Source organism: Tamandua tetradactyla, chromosome 21 (assembly GCF_023851605.1).
Source record: "Tamandua tetradactyla isolate mTamTet1 chromosome 21, mTamTet1.pri, whole genome shotgun sequence".
Lineage (NCBI taxonomy): Eukaryota > Metazoa > Chordata > Mammalia > Pilosa > Myrmecophagidae > Tamandua > Tamandua tetradactyla.
In genome coordinates, this window is record NC_135347.1 from 24,204,111 (window position 1) to 24,226,879 (window position 22,769).

Genomic DNA, 22,769 nt, shown 5'->3' on the forward strand with positions numbered 1-22,769 from the left:
AAATAATTAAAATGACTCAAAAACTGGAGAACAAAATAGAGAGCAGGGGAGTTGTTTGGTCTCAACCCTGAAATCTGTTAGAAAATCATGTGTCAAATAGACTCCACCTTTATCATATTCTTTGTATAGCCAGGTTTTATAGCCATTCTTTTATATTTATTCATTCAATAAATATTTAAGGAACATTAACACGTTGCTTAGGATACTAAATTGAGACAAAGTTACTGTTTTCATGGAGATTAGAGCCATCTGAGAAAAAAACATTTAAACCAATTAGTTGTCAAGTTGGGAAATGCACAAATAAGGGGGAAATATAGTGTAAAGTGAATACACAAAACACTGGACTTTACATAGTCTGGACAAAAGGGAACAATGTTTCCGAAGAAGAGACTTGAAGTTTAGACTTGAAGCGTAATTATTAATTGATAGAGGACATTCACAGCATAGGTTAAAGCTCTGAAATGGGAAGAAACTTAACTCATTCAGAAACTGAAAAGTGGCCACAGAACCTGGAGATCTGTAATCAGGGGGAAAAGTAATCTAAGATCATGCTGGAAAGATGGGCAAATGACAGTTCCTGCAGAGCCAAGGCCATAAGGAAGGGATTTCATCCTAAGAAGTTTTGAAAGTCATTGAAGGTGGTTGCACAATGTTGTCAATTGGTTCCATCTGCCTGATTAAAAAATGATGCTTCTAGGTCAAAGAGACAGGCAGGAGGACACATGGACATATGGAGATTGCTTGCAATGTTACTTCATAGTTCAGGTGGGAGAATATGGTGGCTTGGACAAAGATGAACACAACATAAATAGATGAAAATGGTGAGATTAAATGCATATTAGAAATAGAAAATGAATGGGCTTTGTTACTGAATGCGGAGAATGATAAAGATAGAAGTGTCAAGCAGGTGTCTCAGATTGCAGTCATAAGCAAATGTTTTAGTGAGGTGGGTACGTGCTCTTTCTACTCTTTGTGCATGTGTGTGTGTGTGTGTGTGTGTGTGTGTTGCCTCTTTTTATCACTGATTTATCCTTCTTGTTTTCCAGAAGTTTAATTTTTTAATTCTTGAATCTGGGCTTTCTCCTGAGTTTTCTCCCAGCTTCCCATTTTGTCTCTTCTTCTCCTTTCTCCTCTTATCCTTTACCCTCACTGCCCTTTCCCTCCCTCCCCTAACCTTACTCTTCCTCTTCTTTTTCCTTTGGTATTCATCTCTTCTTCTTCCTTGTATTCACTGTTTGTCTTCACTCCCTCAAAAATCTTCATCAAATGTTGTGCTGTCACAAGTTGATCTCTTTGGAAACAGACATGGAAATGGAATTTGGCCTGTAGGATATGATACAGAGATTGACACAGGAGAATAGGAGGGAAAACAGTATCGGACAAAGCAAGATGTCAAAGTGTTACAAATCAACATATTCTTGGCCAACCCCATAGGAAGCATTTGTCAGGAAAGGACTAGAGTTATCTCACAGGGGTCAAGCTTTTATATCTCTAATGTGATCATTACTGGATAACTGTTCTTCTAAGAATGTGTGCTTTTAGGAGACGGAGCTTTCAGTAGCTGAGGCAATAGCTATAGAAGCTGACAACTGGAGGCCATCTCTGGCAGCACTCCCAGTAACTGGGACAAGTCCTTCCATGAAGGAGGATCTTGGAGTGTATTTCGGCATGCACTATATATGGTTTTCTGATAGCTACACATTTTATATCTCATCAGAACTGGGTCCCTAAGTTTCCAAACAATGTATTTACTAAACATCCCTTTTCTTATGTTCCATACATTGCAAATACCATGTCAGCCTTTCTCTAAACTGCTCCTTAATCCTTACCCAATTCCATCAATAGCACCATTATCTGTTGCTCAAGACAAAATTCTGAATTAATAAATGTTTCCCCCTTTCTTTTTCCCTCCAAAATGCATATCAGCCTGCATCTCCACAGTGACCACACTCCCCAAGTCACCATCACCTCTTCCAAGTATCAATTTTAGTGACTCACTAATTTGTCTTCTCAAGTCACAATTACTTGTCTACCGAACATGCTTCACACTACAGACAGAATCTTTTAATAATATGAATTGGAAATTAGCATACCACTTCTTAAACACTCATATGCCTCCCCACTATTCTTAAAATAATATCCTAATGCCTTATTATGTTCACTGTGCCTAATATTCCCTAGCATTTACATAACTCTAAAATGCAATCTCAAACTACACTCTTATGTGCTATCTTCTAGACAAGTTGTCATCTTTCATCTCTATCAAAATGCTAAACTTTTACCTATATTTGTGCATCTGCTTTTTTTTTTAAGTGCATGGTCCAGGAATCAGACCTGGGTCTCCCACATGGAAGGTGAATATTCTACCACTGAACCACCTGTGCACCCTGCTAAACTCACTGTTAATGATCTTTCTGCATGGAATTCTTTTTCCCTAGCTCTTTTTTTTTGTTCAAATGAAACCTCTACAAAGATTGTTTAACTGTACCATTTATATCACATCATCCTGCTTATTTCTTTTATTGAGTTTATCACTGTCCATATATATATATATATATATATATATATATATATATATATATATATATATATATTTAATTTTCAAAGCACACATCAATAAGCAGCTACAGAACAGTTTCCCAGAGTTTGTCATGGGCCACCATGTCCTCAACTCAGATTTTTCCTTCTAGTTGCTCCAAAACACTGGCAGCTTTATCAGACTCATACAGTATGTATGTAACACATGGAATCATACAGGATCTGTCCTTTTGTGCCTGACTTACTTCACTCAGCATTATGACCTCAAGTTTCATCCATGCTGTCATATATTTTGGGACATCATTTTGTCTAAAAGCTGCATAAGGTTCCATCAGATATATATTCCACATTTTGTTTATCCACTTGTCTGTTGATGGACACCTGGATTGTTTCCATCTCTTGGCAATTGTGAATAGAGCTGCTAAGAACATCAGTGTGCAAATGTCTATTCATGTCACTGCCCTCAACTATTCTGCGTATATACCAAGTATTGGTATTTCCAGGCCTTAGGGCAACTCAATATTTAGTTTTCTGAGGAATTGCCAAACTGATTTCCACAGCAGCTGAACAATTTTACATTCCCACCAACAGTGAATCAGTGTTCCAATTTCTCTGCATTCTCTCCAATATTTCTAGTTTCTTGTTTGTTTAATAGCAGCCATTCTTATAGGTGTGAGGTGATATCTCATTGTCATCTTAATTTGCATTTCTCTTTCTTAATTTGCATTTCCCTTATAGCCAATGAAGAGGAGCAGCTCTTCATGTGCTTTTCAGCCAACCACATTTGCTCTTCAGAAAAGTGCCTATTCATTTTCTCTGCCCGTTTTATAATTGGGTTGTTTGTTCTTTTATTGGTGAGCTGTATAATTTCTTTATGTGCTCAGGATATCAAGTCTTTATCTGATATGTGGTTTCCAAATATTTTCTCCCATTGAGTTGGCTGCCTCTTCACCTTTTTAACAAAATCCTTTGAGGCACAGAAGCTCTTGACCATAAAGAGTTCCCATTTGTCTATTTTTTCTTTCACAGTTTGTGCTTTAGGTGTAAAGTTTAAGAAGCTGCCTCATATTACTAGATCTTGAAGATGTTTCCCTACATTTTTTTCAAGAAGTTTTATGGTACTGGCTCTTACATTTAAGTCTTTGATCTGTTTTGAATTGGCTTTTGTAGAGGGTGCAAGGTAGGGGTCCTTTTTCCTTCTTTTAACTATTGAAAAGCAGTTCTCCTACGCTCATTTATTGAAAAGACTATTCTGTCTTAATTCAGTGGATTTGGGGGTCTTATCAAAGATGAGATATCCACGTATTTGGTTGTTAATCTTTGCAATCTTGATTCTATTCCACTTGTCAGTCCTTCTGCCTTTGTGCCAGTACCATACAGTTTTGACCACTGTGGCTTTACAGTAAGTTTTAAAGTCAGGAAGTGATAGACCTTCCAGTTCGCTTTTCTTTTTTAGAATATCTTTATGTATTTGAGGCTTCTTTCCCTTCAATATAAATTTGATAACCAGGTTTTCCAAGTCTTCAAAGTAGGTTGCTTGGATTTTTATTGGTAATGCATTGAATCTGTAGATCAGTTTGGGTAGGATAGACATCATGACAATATTCAACCTTCCTTTCCATGAGGTTGATATAGGATATCTTTCCATTTATTTACGTCATTTTTTTATTTTTTAGCAATTTTTTTTGTAATTTTATGTGGATAAGTCCTTGACATTCCTGGTGAGGCTTTTTCATAGATACTTAATTATTCTGGTCATTATTCTGAATGGAAGTTTTTCCTTCATTGTCTCCTCAGATAAGTCATTGCTTGTGTATAGAAACATCACTGAATTTTGCACATAAATCTTGTATGCTGCCACTTTGCTGAATTTGTTTATTAGCTCAAGTGGTTTTACTATAGATTTCTCAGGGTTTTCTAAGTATAGGATCATGTCATCTGCAATAATGAAAGTTTAACTTCTCCCCTTCTTATTTGAAAGACTTTTATTCCTTTCTCTTATCTAATTGCTCCAGCTAGGACTTCTAATACAATGTTGAATAATAGTGGTGGCAGTAGGCATCCTTGTTTCAACCCAATTTCAAGGGGAATGCTTTCAATTTCTCACCATTAAGTATAATGCTGGCTATGGGTTTTTTTTTTTTTTTTTTTTTTTTTTTTTTAGAGAGGGAGGAAAGGAAGGAAAGACAGAGAAGGAAGGAAGGGAGGAAGAAAGGGAAACATTTTTAAACATTTTCTTGTTTTATTATATTTTGTTTGTTTGTTTATTTTTTACATGGGCTGGGGCCGGGAAACGAACCGGGGTCCTCCGGCACGGCAGGCAAGCACTCTTGCCCGCTGAGCCACCGCGGCCCGCCGGCTATGGGTTTTTTATATATGCCCCTTTATGATATTGAGAAAGTTTCCTTCGATGCCTAACTTTTGAAATGTTTTTATCAGAAAAAGATGCTGGATTTTGTTGAATGCTTTTCGGCATCAATTGATATGATCGTGTGATTTTTTTTTTTTTGATTTGATAATGTGCTGTATTATATTAATTGATTTTCCTGTGCAAACCACCCTTGCATTCCTGTTATGAATTTCACTTGATCATAATGTATAACTCTAAATGTAGCATTGGATACAATTTGCTAGTATTTTGTTAAAAATTTTCACATCTATTATCAATAGGGAGATTGGTCTGCAGTTTTCTTGTATCATCTTTATCTGATATTGATATTAGAGTGATGCTAGCTTCATAAAATGAATTCGGTAGTGCTCTTTTTTCTTCAGGTGTTTTGGAAGTGTTTGAGCAGTATCGGTGTTAGTACTTTTTGAAAAGTTTGATAAATTTATCCTATAAACCCATCAGGTCCTGTGCTTTATTTTTGTGGGAAGATTTTTGATGACTGATTGGATCTTTTTACTTGTAATTGGTTTGTTGAGATCTATTTCTTCTTGAGTCAGTATAGGTAATTCGTGTGTTTCTAGGAATTTGTTCATTTCATCTAAGTTATCTAGTTTGTTGTCATATAGTTATTCATAATTTTCTTACGATTTTTAAAAATTTCTTCATGATTTGGGATAAAAACCCCCCTCTCATTTCTGATTTTATTTGTGTACTCTCTCTTTTCTTCTTTGTCAATCTAGCTAGGGGACCACCCATTTTATTAATTTTCTCAAAGAACCAACTTTTAGTTTTGTTTATTCTTTCTACTGTTTTATCATTCTCCAGTTTGTTTATTTCTTTTTTGGTATTTATTATTTCTCTTCTTTTATTTGCTTGGAGGTTAGTGTGCTGTTCTTTCTCTAAATTCTCAGGTGAGCAGTTAAATCCTCAAGATTTGCTCATTCTTGTTTTTTAATATAGTATTTAGGTCAATAAATTTTCCTTTCAGCACTGCCTTTGCTATATCTTGTAAATCTGAAATGTTGTATTCTCATTATCATTTGTTTCCAGATAGTTATTGATTTCTCTAGCAATTTATTCCTTGACCCACTGATTATTTAAGAATGTGTTGTTTAATCTCCATATATTTGTGAAAGCTCTGTTTTTTTGTGATTATTAATTTCCAGCTTTATTCCACTGTGATCAGAGAAAGTGTTTTGAATAATTTCAATCTTGTCAAACTTATAGAGACTCAGTTTATTTCCAAGTATATGATCTATCCTGGAGAATGTTCCATGTATACTAGAGAAGAAGGGCCTCCTGACGTTTTGGGATGAAATGATCTATATATGTCTATTAGAGCTAAATCATTTATCCTATTGCTTATGTTCTCTATTTCCTCGTAGATCTTCTGTGTGGTTGTTCTAATAATAGCAGAGAGTGGTGTACTGAAGTCTCTCATTATTACTGTTGATATGTGTATAATTCCCTTCAATTTTTTCAATATGTGCCTCTTGTACTTTGGAGTTCCTTGATTGGGAGTATACATATTTATGATTGTTATTTCTTCCTGATGAATTGTCTTTTTATTAATATGTAGTGTCCTTCTTTGTCTCTTATGACATCTTTACATTTAAAATCTATTTTGTCTAATATTAGTATAGCTACTCCTGCTTTCTTTTGGTTACAGCTTGCATAGAAGATCTTTTTCCATCTTTGCACTTTCGATCTAACTGTGCCCTTGAGTCTAAGATGAGTCTCTTGCAAACAGCATATAGATGGATTATGTTTTTTGGTCCATTCCATCAGTCTGTATCTTTTAATTGGTGAGTTTAGTCCATTAACATTCAAAGTAAATACTGTAAGAGCAGTTCTTGGTTCTAACATCTTGTCTTTTAGTTTTTATTTGTCAGATCTATGTATTATTTTCCTCTTCACTTTCTTTTCCTTTAAACTACCTTTACTCATATTCTTCAATTCTGTGTCTTCCTCTAGACCACCTTCTCTTGTCTATTTTTATGAGCTGACAGGGGTCCCTTTAGTATTTCTTGTAATGTTGGTCTCTTGTTGACTAGCTCTCACAATCTTTCTTTTTCTTTGAAGATTTTAATCTCTCCCACATGTTTTTTGTTTTGTTTTGTTTTGTTTTGTTTTGTTTGGGCAGGCATTAGGAATCAAACTTGGGTTTCCAGCATGGCAGGCAAGAATTGTTTCTCATTCAGGATCTTAAAAACATCATACCACTGCTTTCCATGGTGCCTGCTGAGCTGTCTGAAGTCAGTCGTATGTGCTTTCCCTTGTAGGTAGTAGATTGCTTTTCTTGTGCTGCTTTCAGAAATTTCTGTTTTTTCTTTAACACTGGACTGTTTGATTAGTATGTGTCTTGGAGTGGGTTTGTATGGATTTATTCTATTTGGAGTTTGCTGGGCCTCTTTGATGTGCATATTACTGTCTCTTATAAGGGTTGGTAAATTTTCTTGGATTATGTCTTTAACTAACTTTCCCAATCTTTTACTTTTCTCTTCTCCCCCTAGGACACTAATAATTCATATATTGTTGGTCCTCTTGTTGTCCATCATTTCCCTAAGATCCAGTTGCATTTTTCCATCTTTCTTGCCATTTGTTCTTTTGTGTGCTCTAGTTCTATTGTTCTATCTACTAGCTCACCTTTTCTTCCTTCTGCTTCTTCAAATTTGCTATCATCTGTCTCCAGTATATTTTTAATTTGGTCTACTGTATCTTTCATTTCTGTGAGATTCTGTGAGATCAGTGAGATCTGCCATTTTTCCATTTAGCCTTCCAAATTATTCTTTATGATATTCTAGTTTCTTCCTGATATTCTTTATGTCTTTATAAATAGCCTTGAGTAGCTGCTCCATAATCTGTGTGCCCCTGGAATTTTGATTTGGTTGTTTGGATGGGCATTTCTGCTTGGATCTTTGTGTGTTTTGTGATTTTCTGTTGTGTTTGGGGCATTTGATTATCTTGATATGGTTATTATGCAAGTTGGTTTCCTTCATGCTTCTGAAGTTTTGTATTTATTTAGTTTTTGCTGATTGCTTACATTTGCAATTTGTTTGTCAGCTATTATCTGTCAAATCAAAGTCATCCTTATCTCATGTAGGGGATACAATTCAACCTAAGGGTCTATTATAAGGCAGGCCAGGGTGTACAGATTCCCCAGCAGCAGAATGGTTGACTACCATGCAGGAGACCCAAGGAGAACTCCTTGCACTCTGGGACCTCCAGTCCTGGACATTTTCTCCCTGTCTTCTATCTTGTTTCACAGAGCAGGAGTGAACTTACTCTACTCAGGTCCACCATCTTTCCAGAAGCCTCTCTATGGCAATCCATATCTTCTTCACTTGTTTACTTGATTCTCTCTCATTATATCTTCAGGCTTGACAATAAGGTATTTAAAGACAGATCAGTTATCTTTATTGTTAACTTCTATATCTCCAGTTCCTAAAACAAATAGTACCTGTTCCATAAGCAGACATTCAAAATTTTTCTGGCCTACATGAATTGATCACAATCACATTCATTGAGATAACAAAGTTAGAGAAGAAGCAATTTTATGGAAAATAAAATTGAATTCAGTTTTGGACATGATTATTAGAAATTTTTTCTAGATAACCAAATAGAAATGTCCAGTAGGAAGTTGAATATGTGGATGAATAACTCAAAAGAAAGATATGGGCTGGAAAAAATACACTAAGTATATGGAACATGAAGGACATTAAGAATAGCTCGGAGGTTTTACATGAGTTAAGCAAGTTGATGTTAATAAACTACAAATACTAGGCTAGTATCAAAGGCAAAGTAAATCTAATGATATAAAATAAATACCAGTTTACATTATTTATAAAATGTTTTTTCTTTAGTATAAGTTTATTTATTCTCTATTTTTTAAAAGGAAAATAATTGGTAAGAAATGGACTAATTGTGCAGAAATCTCATTGCAGTAAATAATATCATCAACTATTCCAACACCTAAATGAGAAACATTGATTCCTCTATTCCTCTTTCTTTAAATCTAGATAGCTACTACATCCTATCACACCTATCATTTAGATTTTTGCCTTGTTTTCTCCCTACTTTCCACTCTCCCATACTTAGTTCAGGAAAGTTCGTATTATTTTTTACCAACCTACTAATTGTTCTCCTCCTTTCCTTAGACTTTTCCCTCTCTTGTGGTATAACAGTCACCAAAATAATTATTTCAACATGAATAATTTTGATAATTATCCCAACATGAATAATTACTCACACTCCTCTCCAACTTAAAGTATTTAATGACTTTTCATTGCCTAAAGGATAACATGTTCATTCAAGGTCTGTTAAATCTAAGACTTTTCTCTCTCCCACACACATATCTTATAATCTCTAAAAAATTGAACTTAAGTCAGTGAATATGCCACTTTTCATGCCCACATACACATTTTACTTGTCTTTCTTATGGAGGCTTCTTCTCCTTGTCAATTACCAAGATGAGATGAACAAGTAGGTCATTTTAGCTTAGATGCTCAGTTGATATCTGAGTGTTACTGACCTAATTTCTGCCAAATGCCATAGATCTGAATTCATAGAACTTATTTTAACGGTTTAAGAATATTTTAATATTTATATTAAATATGGTAATGTCTAACTTTTTAGTTTAAAGATGTTTCAAAATAATTTCATGAACTCTTCTAGACTGTTTGGTAAAATAACTAATATTCTAAACCATTTATTAGTGAAACATTTATGGAGAAGTTATGTGACAAGCAGAGTGCTGCACTTTGTTTGATGATGGTATGTCATACTCATAGGTGTGACCTTGTGTTGCTAAGAGTCTAATGGAAGAGGTAGATGCTAATCAAATAATCATATATATAATTATACAAATAAAGCGATGATAAGTGATGGAAAAACTCAGGGTGACTTATGAAGATAAAGCACTGGCACCTGACATGGGGAGTTTAGAAATATTTTCCTGAAATCTGAAGATTGGGTATGAGTAAATTAGGTAATGAATGGGGAGGGGGACTTTTGAATAGTAGGAACAGCCCAATACTTGTACATTCATTGAGATGAATGGAGGTCTGACATAGGGAAGGGATGGTAAGGACTATTTCACTCTATCATAGAGAGGAGACAAAACATGGGTCTAAACATCCTAATGGGCCTGACAAGTTTTAGACATTATCTGGAAGGCAATGAGAAACCATGAAATATTTTAAATGGAATATTGTCATGATATTTATTTTTCTTTTTAATAGATCATTAAGGTAATAGTACAGAGAAAAATTACCAAAGTAGGCATGATAAGAACTGGTAAAAAGCCAGTGAGGAAGACCAGACACAAGACAGTGATGCCCTAGAAAAGGGAAGACGAGGTAGACAGACAGCTTAGACTTTATATTGAGACATTTGGGAATAAAACCGTGAACGGATTGTAACCTATGTAATGGATGGATGTGGAAGATAACGTATCCAAAGATACTCTTAATTTCTACCTTATTCAATTAAAATTCCTTTTTATTTTCTATATATTGTTATACAAGAATGTACAGCCAAAAAAAAAGGTGCCTGACTTATAAAAACAGTATCCAGATGATAAAGAGACTAACTGAATCTAAGCCTGAATAAATAGCATTATCTAGAGTTCAGGATGGGAAGGAAAAAAAAAATACTTGAAACTCTAACAGTTAAAGGTCAGCTAAAGGAGAAAGTGCCAAATATGACTGAAAAATGTCCACTTCAGGAATAGATTGACAGAACGTCACAAAATAAAGAGAAATTGAGTATCACTAATGAAGGGTAGTAAACACTGCTAAATACAGCTGAGAGGTCAAAAATAAAACAAAAACAAAAAACGAAAAGCTGAGTTTGAGAAATGCTCAGTGGAACCGGAGACCTCAGGAAAAGTCTTTGGTATGGAATGAAGATAAAAGCGAGCCTCTTGTGGATTGGATGGAATTGTAGTTTTCTGGATTCCTTCAAAGGAGGAAATAAAATGACTACTAAGTTTTTTTAAATATTATTTTCTATTTGTGCATTGAATGAAATTATGTCCCTAGTTAAAAATGCACTGCTATTTGTAAGAAAAGCTTAACTTTACAAAGAAATAAGTGATTCTCCTTCATAAATATGTTTAGCTTTGAAATTAAAATGGAAGACTAAATCAAATCAATAGTTGATTTAGTTATTATCCAATGTAACTTTAATTCCAATACAGAAATGTTTTTTTCATAGTGACAATTACTTTTTAAAATGTCATAATTTTCTGTATTCACTTTTCTTTCAACTAAAATTTTATGCCCAGCACATAGGATAGGCTGTTTTCACCTAAAATTAGTGATAAAATTATGCTGGAATGTGTCTAGAAAAATAAAACAGGAAAAAAAAATTAAATTTGATGTTGGAACATTGTTCTTATTCAGATTTTAATGCTTAGATGACTAAATAAAGCAGTCTGTATGGTTTCTTTCTTTTTGTCTAAAGTCAAATAACTTAATCTAAGATCCTTTTAGATACATACATAGTTGAAAATAATCATCTTTAATCTAAGATCCTTTTAGATACATATGTAGTTGAAAATAATCATCTTTAAAAATGACTTGTATGACACTTTCGTGCATTTTCTTATGATAAACAAATGTGCTTTTCTAAATCAACAGTGAAAATGTGTCCATAATAGTACAACAATATACGTACTTTATATATATTTTTTCTGTTTATAAATAAAACCAAAAGGACCAGTTCATTCAATTTTTCTTTATCATTTGTTCTCACAAGGTTGCCAGCCCATCACTGAAGAATTATTTTTCATCTGAAAATGAATCAGGTAAACAAACATATTTAAAGTTATTTTTTACCCACATTTGAAATAAAATTCAGAATGGAATCCTTTTTGGGATAGCTTGGATTTTACATTTAGCTTATATGTAAAAATACATTTTAAAAATAGTTAATTTACAAAAAATAAATTCCAGTCCTTAAAATTAAAGTCTAAGTAGAAATTCTGCTCTTTATTATTAAATTAAAAATGATTTGGAGCAATTTCTATCATCTAAAATTTCTAAATCGTGCGTTCTCTTAAAAAAAAAGGATTATTTCCGAATTCTTCCACTCTAAATATGAAGTCATTTCATTTAAGGAGTAAGGACGGAACAGCCTTAACTTAAAAGTTCCCAAGGAGACTTCTTTGCTTTCTCTTTTTCTTTATCTATTTAAAAGAAAATCCATCAGTCCTATCTGATCTATTTCATAAAGTTGAACGACATCAAGTGTATTAAAATGACCCCCCCATCTGCAAAATGTAAACTCACAACATATGCCATCAGCAATACTGCCTGGAAAAGTTAGTTCTTTTATTCAAATACCACCTAAGTACACATGGCAGATAATACCATATCTGCTAACCTGTAAGGCTAGGAAAATAGAAACCTAGTGTAGGAGGCATCTCCGAGGAAGAAGGGAAATTAAGGGAAGGAAAATAGAAACCTAAGGTACTAGGTATCTCCCAGGAAGAAGTGAAATTATTGAAACTAATGAAAGTTAAACTTGAGTTGCTCACTTGCTCAATCTTATTTCAAAACTCTGGGTGAAAACCCAATAATATTCATATGTTTTTGTATAATTTGAAAAAAGTAAATCTATTAACCTCAATTAAGATCCCAGTTTCTTTGAGTTTAACTTCCATTTGCTACTTCACCTTATATTGAGTACTATTAGAGCAATTACATGCATTTCTGAGGATTCTGCTAAGAGGTTGCACTACAGCTTTTTTTTTTTGTTAGTTTAAAATTAGTAGTGTTTGTTTATAAGGTTTGCAGTCACTCCCTCATATAATTAAGGTATGTCTAGCAGTGTTGGTGTCACAATGGATTTCAGGAATACACTACTACAACCCTTTGGACCAAATCACATAGTAACATGAACCAAAAGTGCAGGATTAAAAGGTATATCATGATGTGAGGTGGGCAGTGGAAAACAAACAAGGTCTGAAAAGTATGAAGACAGATGATAATCTTCGGGAACATTAAAGTGGCTGGTCAAAATGGAATTTTCTCCTTTCATAAATATACTCAGTAAGGCAATTTACATTATTATGAAAAGTTTTGAAATCCTTATGGGAATTTCAATAAAATGCATAAAATTCCAGTGTTTATAGAGTATAAACCTAACAATACTGCAAGCAATGGCTATACACATAACTCATAGGAAAGAAACTTGGTAATTTTTTTTTCAATTTGAAGGTAATCTTAAAAATTTACCTAGCATTTCCAATAATGAACTGTGAAGCTGAATATCAGTTAAAAAATATTGATTCATCAATAGGAGAAAGACTAAGCTGTCTTCTATTCTCTATTTAGAAAATGATATAACAATATTGTTACATGAAGAGTATATAGCTGAAAAAAATAAGGAAGTGTATTTTAAAGGAGCAAATAGACAAATCATTGTGTTATCTGACATCTGTGATATTTACGTTATTTGCCAGTATTCCAAATTTGCAATCTTTCATATCTTTTCTCATTATGCTGCCATTTTTTTCATTTATAACTGTGTATTAAATTTCTGCCAATGAAGTCTGAAAATTGTATAAGCTTCAGACCTCAAAAAAACTGGATCTGACTGTTGACAGTTGTAATCTTTGTTGCTATTGAAATGGCTCTGTGTCATAGAGGACAAAACAGGACTCTATGGTCTCCTGTTCCTTTTCTGCTCAACTGCCGCCTATGAGGAAAGGGCAGGAATCAGATGCCTCTGCCCTTACCTGCATTGCTCCATCTGAGTTCAAAGTCTGATGCAGATAAATGAAGATTCTACCCTGGGAAATATTTGCCCCTCTCCATAGTTAGGTGAGTCCTTGACTTCTAGTAATCTGAAGCAATTTTCTCAAACTGTGATGGCTGCATAATAATTTCTTGTTCTGTAGAATCATTGCAGTCTCTGGTGGGGATGAACAAACATGGTCAGGCAGAGTCTTCTCATTGAAGTGATCACTGGGGACTGGCCAAGCACACCTCACACAATTAAGCATACACTTTCCCAGGAAATAAGAGACTACAATTTCACAAGAAGCAACATCATAATTGTGTGCTGGCCCTTAGGGAGAAAAGGGCCCTCCCCTATTTTTCCATCTATCCCATATTATTTTGCCATGCATTTTGGGCTCTTTCTTGTCTTGCTCGTATCTCATGTGTAACAAAAGCAATAGCATAGTATCTGTCAAACTTATTATCTTTCGTATCTGGAAGAATAATGATCTGTTACATCTGGGAACATTAAAGCATTAGTGATATCAGCTCTACTCGAGTAGATTAGATTCTGTATCTTAGATGATATACAGGGAAAGAGGTTGTTGTTGCAAGTTATCTGACCACATAACATTTACATGGCATTGATAAATACACCTTGTCAAATATCATTTTTACCTTCCTAAATTTTCTTCGTGTTACATTTATTTTTATTCAAGTTTTTTCATGTTTTATCCTAGATCCTAATTTGATTATATGTTCCTTGAGAACCATTTTTTCTTTCATTTTAAATTCCAATTAAGCCAGATGAACTGAACATTTAACATTTGCTAAATAAGAACATTGCACTGGGAAATGCATTGAGTTAGAAGCCCGTTCTTTCAGGAGCACTGAAAGAATTTATTTTGGAATACACGTTTCAAGACTGAGCCAGCCATTCCTAAACTTCAGCCATATCCTTCCTGTATCAAAACAAGTTCCCCTAGCTATTCTTAGTCCTAGAGTAAGAAAGTGGATTGGCTTGAATACAATTTGATATTACAACAGTCCATGGTAGGGAGCTGTTGGGAGACACAGAAATAAATTAAAAACCTAAGCGCTAGTATTTTATTGTCCCAATAAAGAAAGGAAACAAGGTTATGAGTCTGTATGACATGAGGGATTAGTGCCAGGACCATGGAGATGTTGCAAAAACTGTATAATGGTTAAGTCCATGTGTCACGTTGTCTAGGTTATGGTGTCTGTTGCTTGATCAAACAGACATTTGCCTGATTGCTATTGTGAGGAAATTTCTTGGATGCAAATCATTAATAATGTGATTGCATCTTTAGCTGATTATGTCTACAATCAATTAAGGCAATTACCTTCAACACCGAGAAGTCTCATCCAATCAAAGACCTTAAAAGGAGAAGTGATAATCTAAGCAGTCAGAAGATAGGATTTCTACCTCTATTTCAGGTAGCCAGATTCTTCTGGGCAATTCATAAAAAGCTTCATCAGGGTTCCTGGTTTCTGCCTGTTCTATGGAATTGGGACTTGCCTATTCCCACAGCCACATGAACTAAGTCCGATAATGACTACACAATAATAAATATAATTATATATAATGTATAATTGTATATATAAACTTCAGCCATACTCTATCAGTTCTCCCTCACCGGCAAGACCCTGCCCTTGAGTGACATCAAGATCCTGCTGCCCAGCACACGTGGGGGTGGGGGTGGGGGGCGGTGACCTGCGTATGTCATCCTGCCTGCCCAGCCCGGGAAGGACTTCCAGGACCTGGCAGCCTTCATCACCGAGGGCCTGGAGGTGCCCTGAGGCAGCACAATGGGAAGTCTTTGACGTCACTTTCCCCGGTGCAGGGGAACAGGCAGTGGAGTGGTGATGGTTGCCCGGGCACTGGTGCCAGCAGACAGACCGGGCTGGAGCTGTGCAGGGGCTCTTGGGCTGCCCTGAGTCACCATAAAGCTCAGCCCCGGGGCCCTGGACCCCGGGAACTTCGATTATTACTGCATTACTGAGTTTGGCACATGCAAAATATTTAATTATGATTAAAAGACATCTAGTCCAAAAATAAAATAAAATAGAAAATGAAATAAAAATAAAAAGAAATAAAATGAAATGAGAACAGATCCTGTCAGTTCTGTTTCCCTAGCGAACCCATAAACTCCAAATAGGGAAAAGGACTAGATGACCGACAAACTAATTGACTAAGTGCTCCATGAAAACTCAAGGGACCAACCCTGGGGCATTGGAAGAGCAAAAACTAATATTCTATGGTATCAAAGACCAAAGCTTAGTGCAGACATGAGTCTGGAGTCAGAATTTATACTGCCCACAGAGTGAGGGAGTCCTATATTTGAAAATTAGCACTGGAATTGATCCTGCATCAGATATACCCTGGAAAATGCAAAGCCATGATGGTGGGATAGATCCACTGCCCTGGTGTCACTGGACTTCCGCAAATAAACAATAACTAGTGAAGATGAAATCCAAATGCAAAAGAAATTACATGAGTGGACAATTCACCATACCCAAGAGCCAGGAGACAGACAAACAAGGAGATTAGTCTTCTAAGAACTGGAGAAGATTGAGCCATCTGGGAGTATCATATAAATATTTTGGAAAGAATTAAAAATATAAAACAAGGGCTAGAAACTATGTGAAAATGATCTGATGTTATAAAAAAGATGAGGGAAATAAAAGAAAGAAAAAATAATTGAAAAAGCAAAAATAAAAAAAGTAAAAACAAACAAACAAAAGACCAGGGAGATTTGAAAAAGTGCTGAATTAAATTTCTAGAAATGAAAAGTAAAGGGCTATGTTAAACATTAAATTAGATATAACTACGGAGAGAATTGGGCAAATGGTCCCTAGATTTGAGGAAATTATCCAGAATTCAAGAGTTAAAACAATTGAAAATGTAAAAAGAAAAAAAAAATTAAAAGGCAAAATTAAAAAAAGTTAAAACATGCAAATCAGCATCGTTGGTCCTACATATATAAATTATAAATTCCGCAAAGGAAAGAATGGAAAGAATTTGTAATAGACAAATGTTGAGAATTTTTGAAATTAGGAAATATGATAATATTTCAAGTAAAGTTCCACTTCAAGTGCTTGGAATTATAAATAAAAATAAATTTATACCTAAAACTCTAGGAAAACTGCAGAATACCAGTGATAAACAGAAAAAAAAAGTCTAAAAACTAACCAAAAGGAAGGGCAGCTTGTGCATAAAGAAATAATCAGAAAGACATGAGACATCACTGATTCACCAATTTTGGAGACCAGAAGACAATCTGATTATATTTTCAAAATGCTTGAAAAAAAAAAACTGTTAACATTGACAACTGTACTTACATGAAGTATCACTCTAAAATAAGTTAAATAATTTTATTCTGAGATGACAGAAAAGTTTGTTACTCATACCCTTGTCAAGAGAAAGCATAAAGGATATATTTTAGAAAAAAAGAAAGTTGTGGCTTGAAAGATGTCACAGTGAACACAAAACGTAGTTACTCATGAGTAAGTATTAAAAAATGCTGATACTAATAATTTTGAATATGACAAATAGGGAGCAATATAACTCAATGTGAAACTAAGATATGGTATAAAGTATGTGGGAGATAAGCAGAAAACCAAAGTTGAATCATCCTTAGTGATTTGTGTTAATCAGACACGGATTATTTTTCTAACTTCTTAAGTCAAGCATACATGTTAAAAATTTGAATAAAAAAGGTAAAAAAAAATCAAAGATAAAGAAATAAAGATAATAGTATGAATCCTATAGAAACTTAGAATTAAGATTATGAAAAAATAGGTAAATTAAAAGCACAGAGTAAATGTTATGTATGTATGTGTGTGTGTGTGTGTGTGTGTGTGTGTGTGTGTATGTTTGGGGTGACATAATTGGAACAGAATGCTAAAATGGGATCATTTTCATCTTTGCTTCAACTAAGATGACCATGCAGTTAATATCAGATACCAAAGTGAATATCAAACACAAAGCTTATTTGCAGAATTGCAAAACATGTCCATAGTGGTAGATTAATATAAAACATGTGGGATGCTGCTAGGCATCAAGTGGTAAGTTAAAATGTTTTTATCAATGAATAATTTTTAAAGTAAGAGACAAAAAAAGAAAACAGTAACAGATAAACTGTGGTAGATTGATTGCATTAACAACCTCGGTGTTTACCCATCTTGTACCCAGGTCATTTGCAATGTAACATTGTTTTACTCTCCCACTCTTGCCCTGGACGCTGTATACCTTGCTTTGGCCAATGAGAAGATGGCAGAATTAATGCAAGTGAAGATAATAATGGTCTCATTCAAAGGGTGAGATGTGGACCAGCGCTGGTTTCAACCATGGCCATCCAGGATTAGTCAAGGGCCAGTCAGGAGACATGTGAATGAGCTCAGACTTGAGCAGCAGAGTCTACAACATGACCCATAGCTGGCCTAAATGCATGAGCACACCAGCTGGCTTCAGCAGTGCTCAGGAAGTCAGCTAAAATGCACAGGTTCACAAACTAAATACATATGCCTATAGACCATGATATTTTTTATGTAGTTATCATTCACTGTTATGACAATAGAAAACTGACAAGGAGTTTAAGATATTAAATGGCTTTTGTTGGAAAGAGGAAAGAAAATAAATTTGCTAAACTTCCTACTGAGGACGTTAGAAAAAGAACAAAATAGTAGAACGCCGTATAGTAGAAGTAAAGAGTAAAATAACAGAAATTAATGAAATCGAAGAAACGGCAATAGAGGTAGTCATCAAATAAAATATCGATTCTTCTTAAAAATGCATGTAGCAGACAACTTTTGGGCAGTATTGGTCATGGGGAAAAATGTGGGCACAAAAATAAAGATAAAAAAGGGACATCATTGCATTTTAAATAATCATGACATTTGAAAACTTTTAAATATGAGAGTACAAAGAGCATTTCCATTTTTTTATGAAAATTTTGGAAAAATAAATGAGAAAACAGGAAGAATCACGCAGATTCCATCCTCCATTAAACTAAGAAAACTATATTTTCCCAAAATATGCCCTTGCATGGCAAGTTGGTGTACTTATTATTGCTTAGGTATGAGCAGAACCAAATGCATTACATTGTACTTGATAAATGGGTGCAAGCAGCTTGGGGGACAGAAACCCCAGCTATATTAACTAGTGCTTATTTAAACCATGGGAATAAAATGTTTATGATAAGAGAGTGGGGAAAGTCAGACAATGATTAGTAATGTTTCCAGTGTGGGAACCAAAAGTAAGCTAAATGTATGTAATTGTACCTTCCCTTAAAGAATTGTGTTGAAATGGTACAAAACAGAAAATCTATTCCAATAAGGTAGCCACAGACTCCTGATTATTGAGCTCTTGAAACATTGCTAGTACAAACTGAGATGTGCTGAAACTGTAAATAAAACACCACATTTCAAAAACTTAGACTAAAAAGTAAAAAGTGCCAATTAGTCATCAATAATTTTTATACTGATTAAATGTTGAAATTGGAGTATTTTGGATATATTGGGTTAGCTAAATACATTATTAAAGTTCATTTCACTTGCTTTCTTTTTACTTTTTCAAAATTAAAATATATGGTTTTCATTTGTGGATGGCATAATATGACACTCCAGGGAAGGAATAATTTTTATATTGAAATAAATGTACCATAAACAGAAAGGCTAATTTGCCTAAATTAAAACAAAAAAAACTGTATGTCAAAGGACATCATGAAGATATAAAATTATAAAAATATATTGGCGAAGCATGCAATGAAAAAGGGATTGGTGTCCAACATATATGGAAACATCTAGAAAACAAAATAAAATATGAAGGCGCAAACAACGTATTAAACAGTGAGGAAAGCAGCCTCAAATGTCAAGCATATGAAAAATCATTTAGGCTCATTAGTAAGTATAGAAATGGAATTTTAAATTGAATATGAATTTCTGTCCATCAGGTTGTCCAGAATTAATTAAGTGAAATGGGAAACTTAATGTATTGCTGGAGCATGCACACATTTCTACAACCACTTTGGAACGCAATTTAACAATGATGCAAAAATTTAAAAATATCCATGTCCTATCTGAATAACATTAAGTAACTCGGTTAGAAAGTAGATGGTCATTGAAAAAAGAGAAGAACGGTATGGAAGACGATTTTTTTTCATAGTTTCTGAAGTTTAGCCTTGAAGAATCTTTTGTTTGGGTCAACCTTAGCCATGGAATTAGCAACATCTTATGTGTCTAGAAGTTTCTAGTTCAATGGGATTGAATCTAAAGAGGAGACAGATCATGCTACAAAATATGGATTATTTTGTATCTTAAGATTTCATTGGCCAAGAAAAAGGGTTGATATTGAAGAATTGAGGTGGGAATAGGAAAATATACAAATTAGGACTCTCAACACTTCTGTTGAAACTCTGTATAATCTAGGCATTCTTTACATAATGATATTTTCACTGCTTTTTCTCTTTCATGTTTTTTTTTTTTGCTAACAAAGAGGCTTTAGTATTTAATGAATGTCTGCAACAAATAGATTCTAACAGGGATAGGAGAAAGTTGTAAAACTCAGGGTCTGTTTCAAAGGGCTTCCTACATAGACATGAGTAAAAAAAGCTTTCAAATACTCTACATATAATAAGGAAGATTATAAACAAATACATGTTTATATTAATGCATTCCTCAAACATTATGCAATGAGAGTTCAAAGAAATGATAGATTCATGTCCAGCTCTGACCCTAAGCTTTCTCGTTTTATGATCCCAAGCAGTGTACTATTTCTTGGTAATCATCCATTTAAATTGTAATGCATAAGAACATACACAGATACAGGCAACATTACTATGTAACATTAAATCAACTTTAGAATAGATTTTATATTTAGCCCAAGGCATTTCATAGGTGTCAAGGTTTTTACTGCAAGAAAATGCTTACTCCTGTAACTTTAGATTACTAAGAAAATCTGCTTTACAACTTTCAGTAACTTGTTTCTCTTCTCAAGTTTTTTTCTTCCACTTTTATAAACACCTCTATCTGATAGGGTCCTTGATTTTTTCCAATTCTTGTTCTTTTTGTAGTGTGCATGTGTGTATGTATGTTTGCATGTATGCTTGACAACATATCAATAGTACAGTAAAATGTACTATTTTACTGACATATCAATAGAAGAGCGATCCATTTTCTAGTTTCTGCAGACAAGAAAGGAAAACACACCCCATAATGTACATTATGTGTCTTTTAATATTAAGGCTAGTAATGTGATTATCTTTCTGAAGCATGCATGATATACTCTTAAACAGTTCCAGTATCCAATATCTGAAAACCATAGGGCCTCCACATGTTTTGGAATTCAAAGTTATTAAAATTTTGGAAAGGCATTACATACATATTGCATATTGCATAATATTAGCAGATTCTGAATTAATATTCTATATGTTAAAAATATAATATCACTGTAGTTAAATATAAATGAACACCCTACTTGGGATAAAAACCCAAATTGTTTAGGTTCAGCTGGAGTTAAATCATATAGTAATACATTGAAATATGATATAACAACTGTGATAGTTAAGTTCACTTGTCAATGTGGCTAAGTTATAGTGCCCAGTTATTTGGTCATGCAAGTACTGACCTGATTGCTACTGTGAGGATATTTCATGGATTTAAATCATTAGTCAATTGATTACATCTATAATCAAAGACTGCTTTTGACAATGAGAGAAGTCTCATCTAGTCAGCTGAAGGTCTTAAATGAAGAACTGATCATTTCAGCAGTCAGAAAGAAGAATTTCTATCATTGCTTCATCCACTAGCTTCTCCTAGGGAGTTCACTGAAACCTTAATCAGAGGTCCCAGCTTGTAGCCTTTTGTACAGAATTTGAACTTGCCCATCACCATAGTTATGTGCCTATTCCTATAATAAATCCTATTATTGATTTAGTTTGCTGAGTCTGCCAGAATGCAATATACCAGAAATGGAACAGCTTTTAAAAGAAGATTTTATTAAGTTGTAAGTTTACAGTTCTAAGACTGAGAAAATGTCTTAATTAAGGTAAGGCTATAAAAATGTCCAAACCAAGGCATTCAGGGATAGATACCTTGGTATAAGGCCAATGATGTCTGGGGTTTTTCTCTCAGCTGGAAAGGCAAAATGCAATGTCTGCTAGCTTTCTCTCCAGATTTCTTCAACAGCTTCCCCAGGGGGGTTCTCTTTATGCACCCCCAAAGGTCTCTGGCTTTGTAGGCTCTGTCAATTCTGGTGACTCTATTGGCTCTGGAGACTGAAACTTTTTCCAAAATGGTTCCCTCTTAAAGGGCTCCATGAGCAACCCCACCTTGAATGAGTAGAGAAACATCTCCATGGAAACCATCCAATCAAAAGTTACCACCCACAGTTGGGTGGGTTACATCTCCATGGAGACTATCAAAAAGATCCCACCCAACAATATTGAATGAGGATTAAAGAACTTGGATTCTCTGTGGTAGACAACAGATTCAAACCAGCGTGTATATATACTGTCCCTGTCGGTCCTGTTTCCCTCAAGAAGCCTCACTAATACAGCAGCTAAATACAAACTGCAAATATCCTAATAATTCTTAATTCAGTGAAAGTGTTCAGTGAATATTCCTATATACATTTAATAAATAGTCATTGTATCAGATTGTTTGGGAATCATAGAAAAAAGAGCAAACCCATGTTGGCATCTTTCTCATCATTAGGTTAGAGATGGACATGTGATTATGGGCAAGAAATAGAATTCTCCAGTGATGCAACAGGGCTTTGATAGGCTTGTTGTTAGTGAGAGTTTTCAGTTTCTCCTTCCTCACTAAATAAGTTTCTGTCTAAGCAGTCTCTAATTTAAGTCAAGTGTCATAACCTTTTGTTGACTGATAAATGGACCATGTTCAAGGAAAACAATGAGCTGATAACAGTTTTCACATCTTCTATAGGGATTTTTCCACCTGAGCTCATGACTCCTGGTACCCTCACATTCGTCATTTAGGTAACTCTCTGCATCATCCATAGGCTGAACAACAGGTGCATTATTATAGATGTTCACTATTCATTCGCAAAGTGTTCTCTAAGGTTTATGTTTTTG

At 34.5% G+C, this 22,769-nt stretch overlaps 1 long non-coding RNA gene across 1 annotated transcript in view; it reads right to left on the minus strand.

Annotated features, from left to right (window-relative positions):
• Positions 1-15,441, minus strand: part of LOC143665309 (uncharacterized) — a 31,070-nt gene extending 15,629 nt beyond the window's left edge. Inside the window, exons 1-2 of the long non-coding RNA XR_013166865.1 lie at positions 15,312-15,441; positions 1,180-1,323 (exon numbers count right to left, since the gene is read on the minus strand). This is a non-coding gene — a long non-coding RNA (uncharacterized LOC143665309). The remainder of the gene's footprint in view (positions 1-1,179; positions 1,324-15,311) is intronic.
• Positions 15,442-22,769: the final 7,328 nt, after the last annotated feature.